This window comes from Triticum urartu, chromosome 2A (genome assembly GCF_056163025.1).
Source record: "Triticum urartu cultivar PI428250 chromosome 2A, HENAU_Tu73, whole genome shotgun sequence".
NCBI lineage: Eukaryota > Viridiplantae > Streptophyta > Magnoliopsida > Poales > Poaceae > Triticum > Triticum urartu.
The window spans coordinates 9,284,209-9,305,177 of record NC_141874.1 but is presented as its reverse complement, the minus strand read 5'-3'; the positions used below and the strand labels follow the sequence as shown (position 1 = coordinate 9,305,177).

The 20,969-nt window shown below is 49.6% G+C and overlaps 1 pseudogene; it reads right to left on the bottom strand.

Moving 5' to 3' along the window:
* Window positions 1–415: 415 nt before the first annotated feature.
* On the bottom strand, window positions 416–20,050 carry LOC125528467 (uncharacterized; annotated as a pseudogene).
* Window positions 20,051–20,969: the final 919 nt, after the last annotated feature.

The following is a 20,969-nucleotide window of genomic DNA, read 5'->3' as shown; positions in this document are numbered from 1 at the left end:
GAATGGGAGGCGCGTAGCTAGTTCGACTACGAGCACCTCAAGGGCTGGCACGGGAGCCTCCCGGATGCAACGCGATGCCGCAGTGCTCCCAGGGTTCTTCGAAATCAATTCCTAGGCAATTTGTATCTAAACCTGTCCCGATTTCACTATCAAGTATAGCATAATGCTAGCCATAACATTGCAATGATGATGATGTTGATGATGCATATACCTCTTTCTTGTATGTTTAATTTCTGTTGCATCGGTTAGCCACCTACCCGAGAGACCGAGACTTGAAGCATTATCTAAGAAGCGCACTTCTGCAGATTTACTGTACATTAATTGAGATGGGTGATACATTTAGTTCAATGGTTCACAGCAACGATGCATCAATAAAATACAACAAGAGTTACATTTTACAAGTCTTGAAACAAAACTAGATTGGCACTCCTTGTCGCTTCCTCCCTGGCAAGGCGCTGCCCTGATGTGTATCCTGAGCACGACTTGTAACAATATAAACAAATGATTTCTGAGGGGGTATCCTGGATTCCCATGCAACTAGAGTGAAGTCTTCTTTTGGGACAACACTAGGATCTGTTACAAGTTCTGCAAATGTCACACATGGCAGTTCCTTCTTCACTGAAGCACCAACTGTGTAAGGTGTCATGCTAAGTGGATGCAAACCGAAGTCTGTTATGTCCATTGGATGGCCTTGTTGTATAAGCGTGTTGGGATGCACGCCATACATGGAGAGGTTCCTCTTGACCACTCTCATCCCCTTGTCCATTATGCGCCGCCAAAACTGAACATCGAGATTCCTTCTCAAGACATTCGCGTACGCATTTGTTGCAAGAAGTGAACCATGTGCATTGTGCAACTCCTTGGCAAATTGATCTGCCATTTGTACTAGCCGAGGATGTTCTGCGGGCTCTACACTCCCGAAGGATAGTGCCTTGAAAAGGTATCTCAACTCGTCGTAAGATAGTACACTTAGGAAGATCGGTTTCACCGTTCCCAACCGGGCTAATCTCTTAAGTTTGCTTACGATGATGATCTTGCTTCCTCTACCCATCCTTATGAGAAACGAGCAAAACTTTTTCCAGTCATCATCATCTACATCAGAAGAAAACTCAATAACTACCAACATCATACCAAACATTGTCCTTCCATCATCAAGTATTCCCAAAAGGCTGTCTCCAATCAAGTGCAAAATAAAGGAGAAACGTGAGCGAACCCTTTCATCGCCACACACATGAGCAACCAAGGTTTTCTTCCCAACTGCGACACCACCTATGAGCGGGAGGACGCCCCATGCATGATCACCTGAAGGATCGTTGTGCTCCAACAAGAAGCTCAAGAGCTTTTGCTTTTCAGCGTGTCGGCTAAACATGAAGTTGTCGGTGTAAAGGTAAACGTCATATGGCCTGCGAGACATGCGCTCACATTCGCTCAAAAGCACAACAAATTCTGACATGTTAGCAACAACAATTTCTAAGCTTTCCAAAGCACCAACTGACTCGAGGCGAATGTCCTTGTCGTCGTTCACCATTGTTGTTTGAGAACGTTTGAGTGGAATGGCTAAATACAAACTGCTACTAGATGAGTTATTGCTGCTAACCTCATCAAAGCCTGCATCGTCTTGGAGGGCTCGGGACCTCCAGGTATCAAGCAGACGGTGCCCTCTCTACATGGCCTCTGAGAGCATCTTGAGCTGCATCATCATCCCTGAGTTGGTTATGTATCGAGCGCCTGCTTCCTCGACGATGGTGCTGTCAGTGTGGAACGACACCTATGGGATCACAAGAATCCCTACTACGGTTGCCGGGGCGCGGGATTGCGAGAAGAGCAGGGCTAGTAGACAGCACAAGGATCGTTTACCCAGGTTCGGGCCGCGAGGATGCGTAAAACCCTAGTCCTGCTTTGGTGGGTGTATTTCAGAGAGTTCTTGAGCTCTCGAACTAGTTGTGGTCAGTGTGTGGTTCGAAAGAGCCGAATCCTTCTCCAGTATGCCATGGGCCTCCTTTTATAGTCGGAAGGGGCTACCACAGTGGCACACAGGAGGTGGAAAGGTGTACAGTGCCCTGAGCTTATCGCTCGTATTACAGGACAAGACGCATTTAATGCGTAGCTTAGGTGTCCCCTTGCTTTATTGGGGACGGGGGCGAGGCCCGTCCCGTCCGTCGCCGCTCCTCCTCGCTTTGACACGTGCCCTGGCCAGTGAGGCGCGTGGTGCCATGTAGGCAGGCAGGCAGCTGAGGTGGCGCAGTGGAGGAGCCTTCACGAAGATCTGCATGCCGCCACGCAGGCGCTCGATGAGTTGGCCTGGGAGCTGCATGTTGCCACGCAAGTGCCCGCCCAGCTGGTTGGGCTAGCAGCTGCATGCGAACGACGGTGGAAGCTTGGTTGGCGTGGGCCTGGCGGTGGCCCTGCTGGCATCCTTGGTGAGGGCCTTGCCGGGTGGCCCGGCAAGGGTCTTGCCGTGGCGCGCTGTCATTCCCGGCAAGGGCCTTGCCTGGGGTCTGGTGGCCTTCCTCGGCAAGGATCTTGCTGAGGATCGTTGTCTTCTATTCCTCATCTGATCTTGAATATGTCTTCACAAAGATTTGCATGACACCACGGAGGTGCCTCCCGAGCCCTGGCCCAACGTGATGTTGGAGACCGTGGGCTCAAGGGTGGCCCGCTCTGTTGGTGTGGGGCGAGCTATCCTGGCAAGGGTTTTGCCGGGGAACCTGCTTCGTCCCTCTGCTCTTTGTGGTCTTGGCCTTGGCGTTGCTCTTATTATCTTGGGCATTGGTCTTACCTTGGCTCACCTCCCCTGTTCTGCTTGGCGTGACCGTAGGCGCGGCTCCGACTGCCCGTGCACAGGTATAGGGGTACAAAAATGCACCCCTCTTTTTGTACACCGACAGGAGCCCCCGGGCCTGGGCCACACATAAGCGCGACACGTTGTTGGGCCAGGCCCAAAACGGTGCGCGGGCAGGCGGGGCGGTTTTCACCGCGGTAAAACTTTTCGCGCATTGCGCTTCCCACGACCCGCGCGCGTGGCGTGGCGTGGAGGGGTGTGCGTGACGTGGGCGGCATGCGTGGGGCGATTTCCACATGCATGCGTCACATCGCAGTAAATGGGCAGCGCGCCCTGCAGCTTCCCCATAAAAAGGGATAACCGCGGGCGCACTGTTCCTTTTACCCTTCGCGCTGAAGGAAATATGCCCTAGATGCAACAATAAAGTTATTATTTATTTCCTTATTTCATGATAAATGTTTATTATTCATGCTAGAATTTTATTAACCGAAAACATAATACTTGTGTGAATACATAGACAAACAGAGTGTCACTAGTATGCCTCTACTTGACTAGCTCGTTGATCAAAGATGGTTATGTTTCCTAGCCATAGACATGAGTTGTCATTTGATTAATGGGATCACATCATTAGGAGAATGATGTGATTGATTTGACCCATTCCGTTAGCTTAGCACTTGATCGTTTAGTATTCTGCTATTGCTTTCTTCATGACTTATACATGTTCCTATGACTATGAGATTATGCAACTCCCGTTTACCGGAGGAACACTTTGTGTGCTACCAAATGTCACAACGTAACTGGGTGATTATAAAGGTGCTCTACAGGTGTCTCCGAAGGTACTTGTTGGGTTGGCATATTTCGAGATTAGGATTTGTCACTCCAATTGTCGGAGAGGTATCTCTGGGCCCACTCGGTAATGCACATCACTTAATCCTTGCAAGCATTGCAACTAATGAGTTAGTTGCGGGATGATGTATTACGGAACGAGTAAAGAGACTTGCCGGTAACGAGATTGAACTAGGTATTGAGATACCGACGATCGAATCTCGGGCAAGTAACATACCGATGACAAAGGGAACAACGTATGTTGTTATGCGGTTTGACCAATAAAGATCTTCGTAGAATATGTGGGAGCCAATATGAGCATCCAGGTTCCGCTATTGGTTATTGACCGGAGACGTGTCTCGGTCATGTCTACATTGTTCTCGAACCCGTAGGGTCCGCACGCTTAAAGTTCGATGACGGTTATATTATGACTTTATGTGTTTTGATGAACCGAAGGTAGTTTGGAGTCCCGGATGAGATCGGGGACATGACGAGGAGTCTCGAAATGGTCGAGACATAAAGATCGATATATTGGACGAGTATATTCGGACATCGGAAAGGTTCCGAGTGATTCGGGTATTTTTCGGAGTACCGGAGAGTTACGGGAATTCGCCAGGGAGTATATGGGCCTTATTGGGCTTTAGGGGAAAGAGAGAGGAGAGGCTGGGCGCCCCCCAAGGCCTAGTCCGAATTGGACTAGGGGGAGGGGATGCGGCCCCTCCTTCCTTCTCTTCTCTCTCCCCTTTCCTTGATTCCTACTCCTACTACTTGGAAGGGGGGAATCCTACTCCCGGTGGGAGTAGGACTCCTCCTAGGGCGCGCCATAGAGAGGGCCGGCCCTCCCCCTCCTCCACTCCTTTATTTACGGGGAGGGGGGCACCCCTTGGAGACACAACAATTGATTTGATCTTTTAGCCGTGTGTGGTGCCCCCCCTCCACCATAGTCCACCTCGATAATACTGTAACGGTGATTAAGCGAAGCCCTGCGTCGGTAGAACATAATCATCGTCACCACGCCGTCGTGCTGACAAAACTCTCCCTCAACACTCGGCTGGATCGGAGGTCGAGGGACGTCATCGGGCTGAACGTGTGCTGAACTCGGAGGTGCCGTGCGTTCGGTACTTGATCGGTCGGATCGTGAAGACGTACGACTACATCGACCGTGTTGTGCTAACGCTTACGCTTTCGGTCTACGAGGGTACGTAGACAACACTCTCCCCTCTCGTTGTTATGCATCACCATGATCTTGCAGGTGCGTAGGAATTTTTTTGAAATTACTACGTTCCCCAACAGTGGCATCCGAGCCTGGTTTTATGCGTAGATGTCATATGCACGAGTAGAACACAAGTGATTTGTGGGTGATATAACTCATACTGCTTACCAGCATGTCATACTTTGGTTCGGCGGTATTGTTGGATGAAGCGGCCCGGACGGACATTACACGTACGCTTACGCGGGACTGGTTCTACCGACGTGCTTTGCACACAGGTGGCTGGCGGGTGTCAGTTTCTCCAACTCTAGTTGAACCGAGTGTGGCTACGCCCGGTCCTTGCGAAGGTTAAAACAGCACCAACTTGACAAACTATCGTTGTGGTTTTGATGCGTAGGTAAGAACGATTCTTACTCAGCCCGTAGCAGCCACGTAAAACTTGCAACAACAAAGTAGAGGACGTCTAACTTATTTTTGCAGGGCATGTTATGATGTGATATGGTCAAAGCATGATGCTAAATTTTATTGTATGAGATGATCATGTTTTGTATCCGAGTTATCGGCAACCGGCAGGAGCCATATGGTTGTCGCTTTATTGTATGCAATCCAATCGCCCTGTAATGCTTTACTTTATCACTAAGCGGTAGCGATAGTCGTAGAAGCATAAGATTGGCGAGACGACAACGATGCTACGATGGAGATCAAGGTGTCGCGCCGGTGACGATGGTGATCATGACGGTACTTCAGAGATGGAGATCACAAGCACAAGATGATGATGGCAATATCATATCACTTATATTGATTGCATGTGATGTTTATCTTTTATGCATCTTATCTTGCTTTGTTTGACGGTAGTATTATAAGATGATCTCTCACTAAATTTCAAGGTATAAGTGTTCTCCCTGAGTATGCACCGTTGCCAAAGTTCGTCGTGCCCAGACACCACATGATGATCGGGTGTGATAAGCTCTACATCCATCTATAACGGGTGCAAGCCAGTTTTGCACACGCAGAATACTCAGGTTAAACTTGACGAGCCTAGCATATGCAGATATGGCCTCGGAACACTGAGACTGAAAGGTCGAGCGTGAATCATATAGTAGATATGATCAACATAATGATGTTCACCATTGAAAGCTACTCCATTTCACGTGATTATCGGTTATGGTTTAGTTGATATGGATCACGTGATCACTTAGAGGATTAGAGGGATGTCTATCTACGTGGGAGTTCTTAAGTAATATGATTAATTGAACTTAAATTTATCATGAACTTAGTCCTGGTAGTATTAGCATATCTATGTTGTAGATCAATAGCTCACGTTTTGCTCCCCTGTTTTATTTTGATATATTCCTAGAGAAAACTAAGTTGAAAGATGTTAGTAGCAATGATGCGGACTTGGTCCGTGATATGAGGATTAACCTCATTGCTGCACAGAAGAATTATGGCCTTGATGCACCGCTAGGTGACAGACCTATTGCAGGAGCAGATGCAGACGTTATGAACGTTTTGACAAAAGCTCGGTATGATGACTACTTGATAGTTAAGTGCACCATGCTTTACGGCTTAGAACCGGGACTTCAAAAATGTTTTGAATGCCACAGAGCATATAAGATGTTCCAAGAGTTGAAATTGGTATTTCATACTCATGCCCGTGTCAAGAGGTATGAGACCTCTGACAGTACTTTGCCTAACAAGATGGAGGAGAATAGCTCAACCAGTGAGCATGTGCTCAGATTGTCTGGGTACTACAATTGCTTGAATCAAGTGGGAGTTAATCTTCCAGATAAGATAGTAATTGATAGAATTCTCTAGTCACTATTACCAAGTTACTAGAACTTTATGATGAACTATAATATGCAAGGGATAACGGAAATGATTCCCAAGCTCTTCGTGATGCTGAAATCGACGAAGGTAGAAATCAAGAAAACATCAAGTGTTGATGGTTGACAAGACCACTAGTTTCAAGAAAAGGGCAAAGGGAAGAAGGGGAACTTCAATAAGAACGGCAAGCGAGTTGCTGCTCAAGTGAAGAAGCCCAAGTCTGGACCTAAGCCTGAGACTGAGTGCTTCTACTACAAAGGAACTAGTCACTGGAAGCGGAACTACCCCAAGTATTTGGCGGATAAGAAGGATGGCAAAGTGAACAAAGGTATATTTGATATACAGATTATTGATGTGTATTTTACTAGTGTTTGTAGCAACCCCTCGGTATTTGATATTGGTTCAGTTGCTAAGAGTAGTAACTCGAAACGGGAGTTGCAGAATGAACAGAAACTAGTTAAGGGTAAAGTGATGATGTGTGTTGGAAATAGTTCCAAGATTGATATGATCATCATCACACACTCCCTATACTTTTGGGATTAGTGTTGAACCTAAATAAGTGTTATTTGGTGTTTGCGTTGAGCATGAATATGATTTGATCATGTTTATTGCAATACGATTATTCATTTAAGTTAGAGAATAATTGTTGTTCTGTTTACGTGAATAAAACCGTATATGGTTACACACCCAATGAAAATGGTTCGTTGGATCTCGATCGTAGTGATACACATATTCATAATATTGAAGCCAAAAGATGCAAAGTTAATAATGATAGTGCAACTTATTTGTGGCACTACCGTTTAGGTCATATTGGTGTAAAGCGCATGAAGAAACTCCATGCTGATGGGCTTTTGGAATCACTTGATTGCGAATCACTTGATGCTTGCGAACCATGCCTCTTGGGCAAGATGACTAAAATGCCGTTCTACAAAACAATGGAGCGAGCAACAGATTTGTTGGAAATCATACATACTGATATATGTGGTCCGATGAATATTGAGGCTCGCGGCAAGTATCGTTATTTTCAGACCTTCACAGATGATTTGAGCAGATATGGGTATATCTACTTGATGAAACATAAAGTCTGAAACATTTGAAAAGTTCATATAATTTCAGAGTGAAGTAGAAAATCATCGTAACAAGAAAATAAAGTTTCTACGATCTGATCGTGGAGGAGAATATTAGAGTTACGAGTTTGGTCTTCATTTGAAACAATGCGGAATAGTTTCGCAACTCATGCCACCTGGAACACCACAGCGTAATGGTGTGTCCGCACGTCATAACCGTACTTTATTAGATATGGTGCAATCTATGATGTTTCTTACCAATCTACCACTGTCGTTTTGGAGTTATGCATTAGAGACAGCTGCATTCACGTTAAAAAGGGCACCATCTAAATCCGTTGAGATGACACCTTATGAACTGTGGTTTGGCAAAAAAACCAAAGTTGTCATTTCTTAAAGTTTGGGGTTGCGATGCTTATGTGAAAAAGTTTCAACATGATAAGCTTGAACCCGAATCGGAGAAATGCGTCATCATAGGATACCCAAAAGTTAGAGAATAATTGTTGTTATGTTTACATGAATAAAACCTTATATGGTTACACACCCAATGAAAATGGTCCGTTGGATCTCGATCGTAGTGATACACATATTCATAATATTGAAGCCAAAAGATGCAAAGTTAATAATGATAGTGCAACTTATTTGTGGCACTGCCGTTTAGGTCATATTGGTGTAAAGCGCATGAAGAAACTCCATGCTGATGGGCTTTTGTAATCACTTGATTACGAATCACTTGATGCTTGCGAACCATGCCTCTTGGGCAAGATGACTAAAACGTCGTTCTCCGGAACAATGAAGCGAGCAACAGATTTGTTGGAAATCATACATACTGATGTATGTGGTCCAATGAATATTGAGGCTCGCGGCAAGTATCGTTATTTTCAGACCTTCACAGATGATTTGAGCAGGTATGGGTATATCTACTTGATGAAACATAAAGTCTGAAACATTTGAAAAGTTCATATAATTTCAGATGAAGTAGAAAATCATCGTAACAAGAAAATAAAGTTTCTACGATCTGATCGTGGAGGAGAATATTAGAGTTACGATTTTGGTCTTCATTTGAAACAATGCAGAATAGTTTCGCAACTAGCGCCACCTGGAACACCACAGCGTAATGGTGTGTCCGGACGTCATAACCGTACTTTATTAGATATGGTGCAATCTATGATGTTTCTTACCAATCTACCACTATCGTTTTGGAGTTATGCATTAGAGACAGCTGCATTCACGTTAAAAAGGGCACCATCTAAATCCGTTGAAATGGCACCTTATGAACTGTGGTTTGGCAAGAAACCAAAGTTGTCGTTTTTTAAAGTTTGGGGTTGCGATGCTTATGTGAAAAAGTTTCAACATGATAAGCTTGAACCCAAATCAGAGAAATGCGTCTTCATAGGATACCCAAAAGTTACTGTTGGGTACACCTTCTATCAAAGATCCGAAGGCAAGATATTCGTTGCTAAGAATGGATCCTTTCTAGAGGAGTTTCTCTCGAAAGAAGTGAGTGGGAGGAAAGTAGAACTTGATGAGGTAACTATACCTGCTCCCTTATTGGAAAGTAGTTCATCACATAAATCTGTTCCTGTGACTCCTACACAAATTAATGAGGAAGCTAATGATGATGATCATGTAATTTCAGATCAAGCTACTACCGAACCTCGTAGGTCAACCAGAGTAAGATCCGCACCAGAGTGGTATGGTAATCCTATTCTGGAGGTCATGTTACTTGACCATGACGAACCTACAAACTATGAGGAAGCGATAATGAGCCCAGATTCCGCGAAATGGTTTGAGGCCATGAAATCTGAGATGGGATCCATGTATGAGAACAAAGTATGGACTTTGATTGACTTGCCCAAATGATCGGCGAGCCATTGAGATTAATTGGATCTTCAAGAGGAAGACGGACACTGATAGTAGTGTTACTATCTACAAAGCTAGAATTGTTGCAAAAGGTTTTTGACAAGTTTAAGGTGTTCACTATGATGAGAGTTTGTCACTCATATCTATGCTTAAGTCTGTCCGAATCATGTTAGCAATCGCCGCATTTTATGAAATCTGGTAAATGGATAAACAAAACTGCATTCCTTAATGGATTTATTAAAGAAGAGTTGTATATGATGCAACCATAAGGTTTTGTCGATCCTAAAGGTGTTAACAAGATGTGCAAGCTCCAGCGGTCGATCTATGGACTGGTGCAAGCATCACGGAGTTGGAATATACGCTTTGATGAGTTGATGAAAGCATATAGTTTTATACAGACTTGCAGTGAAGCCTGTATTTACAAGAAAGTGAGCGAGAGCACTACAACATTTCTGATAAGTATATGTGAATGACATATTGTTGATCAGAAATAATGGAGAATTATTCTGCAAAGCATAAAGGAGTGTTTGAAAGGAGTTTTTCAAAGAAAGACCTCGGTGAAGCTGCTTACATATTGAGCATCAAGATCTATAGAGATAGATCAAAACACTTGATAAGTTTTTTCAATGAGTACATACCTTGACAAGATTTTGAAGTAGTTCAAAATGGAATAGTCAAAGAAAGAGTTCTTGCCTGTGTTACAAGGTGTGAAATTGTTTAAGACTCAAAGCCCGTCCACGGCAGAAGATAGAAAGAGAATGAAAGTCATTCTCTATGCCTCAGCCATAGGTTCTATAAAGTATGCCATGCTATGTACCAGATCTATTGTATACCCTACATTGATTTTGGCAAGGGAGTACAATAGTGATCTAGGAGTAGATCACTGGACAGCGGTCAAAATTATCCTTAGTGGAGTAAGGATATGTTTCTCGATTATGGAGGTGACAAAAGGTTCGTCGCAAAGGGTTACGTCGATGCAAGTTTTGACACTGGTCCAGATGACTCTAAATCTCAATCTGGATGCATATTGAAAGTGGGAGAAATTAGCTAGAGTAGCTCCATGCAAAGCATTGTTGACATAGAAATTTGCAAAATACATACGGATCTGAATGTGGCAGACCCGTTGACTAAACTTCTCTCACAAGCAAAACATGATCACACCTTAGTACTCTTTGGGTGTTAATCACATAGCAATGTGAACTAGATTATTGACTCTAGTAACACTTTGGGTGTTGGTCACATGACGATGTGAAATATGGGTGTTAATCACATGGTGATGTGAACTATTGATGTTAAATCACATGGCGATGTGATCTAGATTATTGACTCTAGTGCAAGTGGGAGACTGAAGGAAATATGCCCTTGAGGCAATAATAAAGTTATTATTTATTTCCTTATTTCATGATAAATGTTTATTATTCATGCTAGAATTGTATTAACCGGAAACATAATACTTGTGTGAATACATAGACAAACAGAGTGTCACTAGTATGCCTCTACTTGACTAGCTCGTTGATCAAAGATGGTTATGTTTCTTACCAATAGACAGGAGTTGTCATTTGATTAACGGGATCACATCATTAGGAGAATGATGTGATTGACTTGACCCATTCCGTTAGCTTAGCGCTTGATCGTTTAGTATTCTGCTATTGCTTTCTTCATGACTTATACATGTTCCTATGACTATGAGATTATGCAACTCCCGTTTACCAGAGGAACACTTTGTGTGCTACCAAACATCACAACGTAACTGGGTGATTATAAAGGTGCTCTATAGGTGTCTCCGAAGGTACTTGTTGGGTTGGTGTATTTCGAGATTAGGATTTGTCACCCCGATTGTCGGAGAGGTATCTCTGGGCCCACTCGGTAATGCACATCACTTAAGCCTTGCAAGCATTGCAACTAATGAGTTAGTTGCGGGATGATGTATTACGGAACGAGTAAAGAGACTTGCCGGTAACGAGATTGAACTAGGTATTGAGATACCGACGATCGAATCTCGGGCAAGTAACATACCGATGACAAAGGGAACAACATATGTTGTTATGCGGTTTGACCGATAAAGATCTTCGTAGAATATGTGGGAGCCAATATGAGCATCCAGGTTCCGCTATTGGTTATTAACCGGAGACGTGTCTCGGTCATGTTTACATTGTTCTCGAACTCGTAGGGTCCGCACGCTTAAAGTTCGATGACGGTTATATTATGACTTTATGTGTTTTTATGTACCAAAGGTAGTTTGGAGTCCTGGATGAGATTGGGGACATTACGAGGAGTCTCGAAATGGTCGAGTCGTAAAGATCGATATATTGGACGACTATATTCGGACATCGGAAAGGTTCCGAGTGATTCGGGTATTTTTGGGAGTACCGGAGAGTTACGGGAATTTTTCAGGGAGTATATGGGCCTTATAGGTCTTTAGGGGAAAGAGAGAGGAGAGGTTGGGTGCCAGTCCGAATTGGACTAGGGGGGGGGGGGCTGCGTCCCCTCCTTCCTTCTCTTCTCTCTCCCCTTTCCTTGACTCCTACTCCTACTACTTGGAAGGGGGGAATCCTACTCCCGGTGGGATTAGGACTCCTCCTAGGGCACGCCATAGAGAGGGCTGGCCCTCCCCCTCCTCCACTCCTTTATATACGGGGAGGGGGGCACCCCTTGGAGACACAACAATTGATTTGATCTTTTAGCCGTGTGCGGTGCCCCCCTCCACCATAGTCCACCTCGGTAATACTGTAGCGGTGCTTAGGAGAAGCCCTGCGTCGGTAGAACATCATCATCATCACCACGCCGTCATGCTGACGAAACTCTCCCTCAACACTCGACTGGATCGGAGTTTGAGGGACGTCATCGGGCTGAACGTGTGCTGAACTCGGAGGTGTCGTGCGTTCGGTACTTGATCGGTCGGATCGTGAAGACGTATGACTACATCAACCGCGTTGTGCTAACGCTTCCGCTTTCGGTCTACGAGGGTACGTAGACAACACTCCCCCCTCTCGTTACAATGCATCACCATGATCTTGCATGTGCGTAGGATTTTTTTTGAAATTACTACGTTCCCCAACACGCGCAACCCCAATCTCGGAAACCTCCGTCTGCCTTCCTCTTCTTCTCCAAGCTTCGTTCCTACTCGCCGCCGTTGCGCTTCCGCCGCCCTCTATCCTGCCCTCCTCCCCCAGCCGCCATGGCACCAGAATCCACCAAGGGCAAGGGAGTGGCCAAGGACGCTAGAGCCACGGAGCCGCCGGAGAGTGCGCTGGCGGTGCAGCGGACGCAGTACGCCTTATTCCCCTCGACAGTCGACGTGTTCGAGCTTCGGGACTCCTTCAGGCCCCTGTGGGGAGTGAAGACAGGGGGGGATTCGGGGCATCCAGCCACGCGTGTCATCCCCGCTGACTGCACCGAGGCTGCCCCAAATCGGTACCCCTTCTTTGTCGATTATTTTTCCTGCGGGCTCTGTCCTCCCTTCTCTGATTTCTTCAGCGATGTCATGCATACCTTTGGCTTCCGCCTTCTGGACTTTACTCCGAATGCGGTGCCATACATGGCCCTTTTCGCGCATCTCTGCAAGGGCTTCGCCGGGGTGCACCCCAACACGGCGCTCTTCCGCCATTACTTCTCCCCTCGGATCCAACCAGGGGGCGCCATCTCCGGTTGCATTGCCTGGGTCTCAAGATCCAAGGGGGCGTATCCGGAGGGTGCCATGAAGGAGAGGTGGGAAGAATGGCGGGGCCGGTGGTGTTGAATCAAGGAGAAGGACCCGCCGGTGTTCTGCGAAGTTCGCCGGGCGCCGCCGGTCCGCAGAAGCGATTGGAGCGACGTCGATGCTGACGACGAGAAGCTCACGGTCGTCACCACCAGGATCCTCCAGCTCACCGAGGCCGGCCTCACCCTTGAGATGATCGGGGCGGACTTCATCCGCCGCCGGATCGCTCCACTGCATAACAAGGGGAGGCCAGCCTGGCTCTTCACGAACCCCGCCGACATCATGCGGCTTCGTCCCGGCCTTGACCATAATTTCACCGTGATGGGGCACGCCCATTTCTGCCAGCGGCTCTTTCAGCTTGACGTGGGCCGCGACGGTGAGGTCAAGCGGACCGGCAAGGTCGTGAGGGTCGCCGCGAAGGCCGGGGGTGGTCCCGTTGTGCAATAACTCACGCGGTCCGATATCATTGTCATGATGCCGGACTGCAACGCGCATAGTCCTGACCCGAGCTAGAAGGAGCCGGAGGATGCCGAGGTGCAGCAGTTCTTCGACACTCTGCATGAGGGGTACGTCAACGCCGACGCCGAGCGGCTGCTTGTCCAGGACACCACCCAGGCGAAGCTGGACTACATTGCCACCAGGGCGAGGGAGGCACAACTTGCCAAGGAGGCCGGCAACGCCGGCGGTGTGGAGGACAAGGCCACGACGGCCACGGAGGAGGAGGAGCTTGCCCGGTGGGCGGCGGCCGCCGGGGAGCCAGCAGCGCCGGCATCGAGGCTCCTCTGGTTGAAGATGTGACCGGTGAGTCATGGAGGAGGAGACCGACACGCAGGCCCGACGCCGGCTATGGGGAGAGGGCGAGTCCTGTGGTGGGTCAGTTCCGGCGAGCCGGTCCGGCCTGGCAGGGCTGCGCGGCCACAGCTGACCTTGGAGGGATCCGGGCGCCACACGAGGGCCGCAGCGGCAAAGTAGCCGGCGAAGGCCGCGGTGAAGAAGAAGACAGCCGCCCCTTCTTCGTCCACGCGTGTCCGGACACCACCTCCTTCTCCTCCTCCGGCGGATGTCGATACGGAGATTACTTTCAACTATGGATCCCTCAGCCCGAGGAGGAAGAGGAAAATAGCAGAGGAGGAGGCGGACGACGTGTAAGTATCTGGTTCCTTTTCGTTATCTCTGCTCCTCAATCTGTGTTGCTCATCTTGACTTGTCTTCATCTTTGCAGGGATGTGGAGACGCTGGCCCAGAGAGTGAAGAGGGCCAAGGTCTCGGCGGGTGGCCAGCCCCCAATTGGTACTTCAGGGGTGCCACTGGTGGTGTTGAGCAGCCCGGACAGCAACCCCTGGCATAGCCCCCAGCGTAAGTTCATCACTCTTCCCCCGTCGACACGTGTTAGGGGCACAACACTTTGGTGCTGACCTTGCTAGGTATCCAGGAGGAGAGCAGCAGCAGGAGGAGCCATAGAGGGCTACTCCCAACACGCCGCCCTCATCGACCACGCCGCCCTGAGGGGCGTCCCCGACAAGGGCGCCAGGCACCGAGTCCACGCACATGGAGGAGGAGGAGAACTTGGGCACCGACGGCTTTGCCTCGACGCCAAATGTTGGCGGGTAGGGAACTTCCGTTTCCCAGCCGCATACTGGCACAGGTAAGTCGTTCGCCGTTTGTCCCTGCTTCTTTTCCTTTCCGGCTCTTGGTCCTGGCCTTGCCTCACCCCTTCTTCGGCTTCTAGATTCCTCCTCGGTGAACCCAGAGGACGTGGACGCCGTCATCGAGGGCATCACCAAGGCCGCCGAGGCGGACGTCGAGAAGATCGCCGCCGAGGAGGCCGCCAAGGGTGCTGCCGAGGACGCCGCCGAGGGGCCTACCGGGGAGGACGGCAAGGCTGCCACTGAGGAGACCGGCAAGGGGCCTGCCGGAGAGGCCGGCGGGGCCGCTGCCAAGGAGGAGGAGGAAGTGGCTGGTGACCAGCCTTCCTCTTCTGCTGCTTCCGGCTCCGGCAAGTACCTGAGGGTGAGCGACGACTTGTTCGTCCACCTTCCAGGCGCGTCGAGCACCAGGACGCCCGTTGAGGGAGAGGTGTTCGACGACGAAGTGCTTGCCGCTGCCGGGCTTGAAGTCGTCGACGAGCCGATCGTTGGCGGCGACGGTTCGCAGGAAGAGCGGCTCCTCCACGCCATGGGCGCCAGCTTCCGGAAGCTCCAGGCGCTCGACCGCGCCCGCCTAGACAAGGCTAAGTCTAGGACAGCGGTGGTGGAGAAGGCGCAGGCGGACCTCCAGAAGCGCGTTGCCGAGACGCAGGACTGGTTCCGCGAGGCCCACAAGGAGCTCAAGGCTGCCCAGGGCGAGCTGGCCAAGCGCGGCGTAGAGCTCACCATGAAGCTCGCCGACATCGAGAAAGCTCAAGAGACGGCGAGGAACTTGGTCGCGGCCGCCAAAGCTGCCCGAACCCAGCACGAGGCCGCACTGAACTCCCAGGAGGAGGACCTCGCTGCACGCGAGGAGAAGCTTGTCGCCATGCTTCATGGCAAGGATGCAGAGGTGGAGAAGCTTAGGCACAAAGAGGCACTCAATGCCCAGGCCCAGGTTCATGCCGGCAAGGTGGAGGAGTTGGAGGCGGAGCGCGACGAGCTGAAGGAGCAGACCCTGAAGCTCTACCAGGAAAAGGACACGCTCAACAGTGCCCTGACAGAGGCGCAGGGCGCGGTCGTCAGCAAGGCTGGGGAGTGATACGTCTCCAACGTATCTATAATTTTAGATTGCTCCATGCTACTTTATCTACTGTTTTGGACTATATTGGGCTTTATTTTCCACTTTTATATTATTTTTGGGACTAACCTATTAACCGGAGGCCCAGCCCAGAATTGCTGTTTTTTGCCTATTTCAGTATTTCGAGGAAACAGAATATCAAACAGAGTCCAAACGGAATGAAACCTTCGGGAACGTGATCTTCTCACCGAACGTGATCCAGGAGACTTGGACCCTACTCCAAGAAGTTTCCGGGGAGGTCACGAGGGTGGAGGGCGCCCCCCCTGGGCGCGCCCCCCTGCCCCGTGGGCCCCTCGGAGCTCCACCGATGTGCTCCTTCCTCCTATATATACCTACGTACCCCCATTAGACCAAAGACAGAGCCAAAAACCTAATTCCACCACCGCAACTTCCTGTATCCATGAGATCCCATCTTGGGGCCTGTTCCGGAGCTCCGCCGGAGAGGGCATCCATCAGGAGGGCTTCTACATCAACACCATAGCCCTTCCGATGAAGTGTGAGTAGTTTACTTCAGACCTTCGGGTCCATAGCTAGTAGCTATATGGCTTCTTATCTCTTTTTGGATCTCAATACAATGTTCTCCCCTCTCTCGTGGAGATCTATTCGATGTAATCTTATTTTTTGCGGTGTGTTTGCTGAGACCGATGAATTGTGGGTTTATGATCCAACTTATCTATGAATAATATTTGAATCTTCTCTGAATTCTTTTATGTATGATTGAGTTATCTTTGCAAGTCTCTTCGAATTATCTGTTTGGTTTGGCCAACTAGATTGGTAGTTCTTGCAATGGGAGAAGTGCTTAGCTTTGGGTTCAATCTTGCGGTGTCCTTACTCAGTGACAGAAAGAGTTGCAAGGCACGTATTGTATTGTTGCCATCGAGGATAACAAGATGGGGTATTTATCATATTGCATGAATTTATTCCTCTACATCACGTCATCTTGCTTAAGGCGTTACTCTGTTTTTAACTTAATACTCTAGATGCATGTTGGATAGCGGTCGATGAGTGGAGTAATAGTAGTAGATGCAGGCAGGAGTCGGTCTACTTGTCACGGACGTGATGCCTATATACATGATCATACCTAGATAACCTCATAACTATGCTCAATTCTATCAATTGCTCAACAGTAATTTGTTCACCCACCGTAGAATATCTATGCTCTTGAGAGAAGCCACTAGTGAAACCTATGGCCCCCAGGTCTATTCTCATCATATCAATCTCCATTACTTTATTTTACTTGTTTTTCTTTTACTTTTCACTTTGCATCTTTATACCAAAAATACCAAAAATATTATCTCTATCAGATCTCACTCTCGTAAGTGACCGTGAAGGGATTGACAACCCCTAAGCGTTGGTTGCGAGTTGCTACCATTTTGTGCAGGTACGAGGGACTTGCGCGTGACCTCCTACTGGATTGATACCTTGGTTCTCAAAAACTGAGGGAAATACTTACGCTACTGTGCTGCATCACCCCCTCCTCTTCGGGGAAAACCAACGCTAGCTCGAGACATAGCAGGGAGCTCTTCGGGGCCAACAACTCCATCAAAGACCTCAAGCGGAAGCTGGAGGGTCTCGAGAAGGTGCTGTCGGAGGCCAAAACCCGAGAGGGGACCCTAGCCAAGAGCTGGAGGCCGAGAAGCAGTTGCGGAAGAACGAGGGCCTCAACTTCGCGGATCACGTGGAGGGCGAGAACCGTTGGCTCGATTGCCTCGCCACCGTCGCCAACCAGGCCGCCGCGCAGCTGGCCATCATGGGGATGCTGGATGTGAGGTATGTCCCGGAGCGGAGCGTGAGCGCCAATTGCAGCCTGACCATGTTCTTTGAGAAGGTTGTCGACGCTCTAGAGCGGCTCCACGCCAACCGGGCGGCCTCACGGGCCGACGAGTCCCGGAGGCTTTGCCAGGGTGCCATGACCAAGGTTCTCACCAAGGTGGCGCACTGGTACCCCGACCTCGACTTCGACGCCGCGCTGGAGAGCTTGCCGGAGGGTACTGACCTCACGCTGCTCAGGGAGCGCATCAAGCCCATCATCGGCCGAGTCGGCGAAATTCAGAGGGTGGAGGGTCAGCGCCGGGATTAGGCATCCCGTTCTTTATCACCGCTGCAGGTTCACAACCAAGACAATCGCTATCTCTAGTTAGAACCGCAGCAACAATTCGATGTAATATAACTCTGCAGCACTTTCAGTATTATGCATGTTATTTTCCTGTTCGATTTTCCTTTGTATGTCGTCCCTATGTTATTGGGTATGCTCGCCAGCACGTAAACCCAAGGCGGCGTCTTGGGGATGGGTCCCCATTGGCCTGCGGGGTGTGCTTGCTGCCGGGTGAACCACCTTGCCTCCCGAACTGTCGAGCTTGACTCAAGTCAGAGTCAGGAGCGTTGCCAAGTGCGGAAGGCTACCCCGCCACTCTCGATGCGGACGCTTTGAGCTGTTGAGCGGACTCGAAACAGAACAAGGGCATTGCCAATTGCGGGAGGGCCCCTTTGCATGCAGGTTTCTCATACATAGGCGAAATCTCCGAGGACGATAACCTTATGTATAGGAGGAAATAACTCAAAACTCTGAATGACTTAGCTTTTCTGCTGCCGAGCAGGCATCGTTCCTCCGGCCGCCTCCTTCTCAGGAGCCAAGGGCGATGAAGAACTGCTAGGCTAACTACTAGACCAGATTCTCACAATTGCGCCCCCTACCTGGCGCGCCAAAGATGTTGGTGTGGAACGACACCTATGGGATCACAAGAATCCCTACTACGGTTGCCGGGGCGCGGGGTTGCGAGAAAAGCAGGCACAAGGATCGTTTACCCAGGTTCGGGCCACGAGGATGAGTAAAACCCTAGTCCTGCTTTGGTGGGTGTATTTCAGAGAGTTCTTGAGCTCTCGAACTAGCTGTGGTCAGTGCGTGGTTCGAAAGAGCCGAATCCTTCTCCAGTATGCCATGGGCCTCCTTTTATAGTCGGAAGGGGCTGCCACAGTGGCACACAGGAGGTGGAAAGGCGTACAGTGCCCAGAGCTTATCGCTCGTATTACAGGACAAGACGCATTTAATGCGTAGCTTAGGTGTCCCCTTGCTTTATTGAGGACGGGGGCGAGGCCCGTCCCGTCCGTCGTAGCTCCTCCTCGCTTTGACACGTGCCCTGACCAGTGAGGCGCGTGGTGCCATGTAGGCAGGCAGGAAGCTGAGGTGGCGCAGTGGCGGAGCCTTCACGAAGATTTGCATGTCGCCACGCAGGCGCTCGATGAGTTGGCCTGGGAGCTGCATGTTGCCACGCAGGTGCCCGCCCAGCTGGTTGGGCTGGCAGCTGCATGCGAACGGTGGGGGAAGCTTGGTTGGCGTGGGCCTGGCGGTGGCCCTGCGGGCGTCCTTGGTGAGGGCCTTGCCGGGTGGCCCGGCAAGGGTCTTGCCGTGGCGCGCTGTCGTCCCCGGCAAGGGCCTTGCCTGGGGTCTGGTGGCCTTCCTCGGCAAGGATCCTGCTGAGGATCGTCGTCTTCTATTCCTCATCTGATCTTGAATATGTCTTCACAAAGATCTGCATGACACCACGGAGGTGCCTCCCGAGCCCTGGCCCAACGTGATGTTGGAGACCGTGGGCTCAAGGGTGGCCCGCTCTGTTGGTGCGGGGCGAGCTATCCTGGCAAGGATCTTGCCAGGGCTGCTGAGGCTGCCCCGGCAAGGGTCTTGCCGGGGGAACCTGCTTTGTCCCTTTGCTCTTTGTGGTCTTGGCCTTGGCGTTGCTCTTATTATCTTGGGCTTTGGTCTTACCTTGGCTCACCTCCCCTGTTCTGCTTGGCGTCACCGTAGGCGCGGCTCCGACTGCCCGTGCACAGGTATAGGGGTACAAAAATGCACCCCTCTTTTTGTACACCGACAGGTGCCTCCTCTGCAGGAGATGCTGCAACCTCTCTACCACCTTCTCCTCTGATTGTCCATGGCTGGAGGAGTGATACTTGTTCATCAGGAGGGAGATGAACCGGCTTACAAGCTCACTTGCAACTGCAGATATGGCAACCTCCATGGCCAGGATTGATGAGGTAAGATGCTGGTTGATCCCTGGAAAAATTAACTAAGCTGGCCTTTGCAAGTCTTCAAGTATCAGTCGCATTTAAACAAAGTGTCCCTGGACGACTTGGTGGGTGGGTGGGTGGGTGAAAGGCACGGATACTTTGTTTAAAGCTCAAAGACGTGACAAGGACCAGTGAACTTTCCAAGCAGCATTGAAAAGAAATAACCAACTAGTATTTGTAATATTTACGTTAGGTCTAAATTGATTACTGTCCCGTTGCAAAATGTATATTTAAACATCTTTGCATTTGTCTTTTGTTGAACACCTTACATTTTTATACATACGAGGGAATCCTCTTGGGGACCATCCTGGTTTCTGGCCACCCCTTACCAAGGGGCAATTCTCTTTCACAGGATATATGGCCCATTAGTTAGCCTAATTTTATGGGTTAGCAAAGGCTGAGAGGTTGTTTCTTAACTAGCTGCACAATCGCCCCCCTTTTATATTTGGTTCACCCTCTACCTCTGGAGGGAATGACATCCCATGTACATCAACACCACGTGCACGTGACCGTGAGGCGATGAGGGCGACTGGGCGGGCAACAGGGCGGACGCCCGTGCACGCAACCGCGATGGTGCCGTCCGCCGCCGGTGATCGTCGGCGCGTCGGCGGGTGGTTTTGGGCTCTCACCGACTCCGACGAGGACGACACGGACGACGATGGGGATGCATCCCCGGCGGAGTCGCCGCCCTCACCGACACCTTCGGATTTCATTTGTGAATTTTTCAATTCAGGTTATAACAAAGATGAAGTGGCAACGACGATCGATCGTGTTCTACCATCGGACGATCCGGCGCGAATCGGTCTTCACGCGGGCGAGAAGAAAGAGATGATCCGACGTGTTGTTCATCGGAGGACGGCGGCGTCGGCG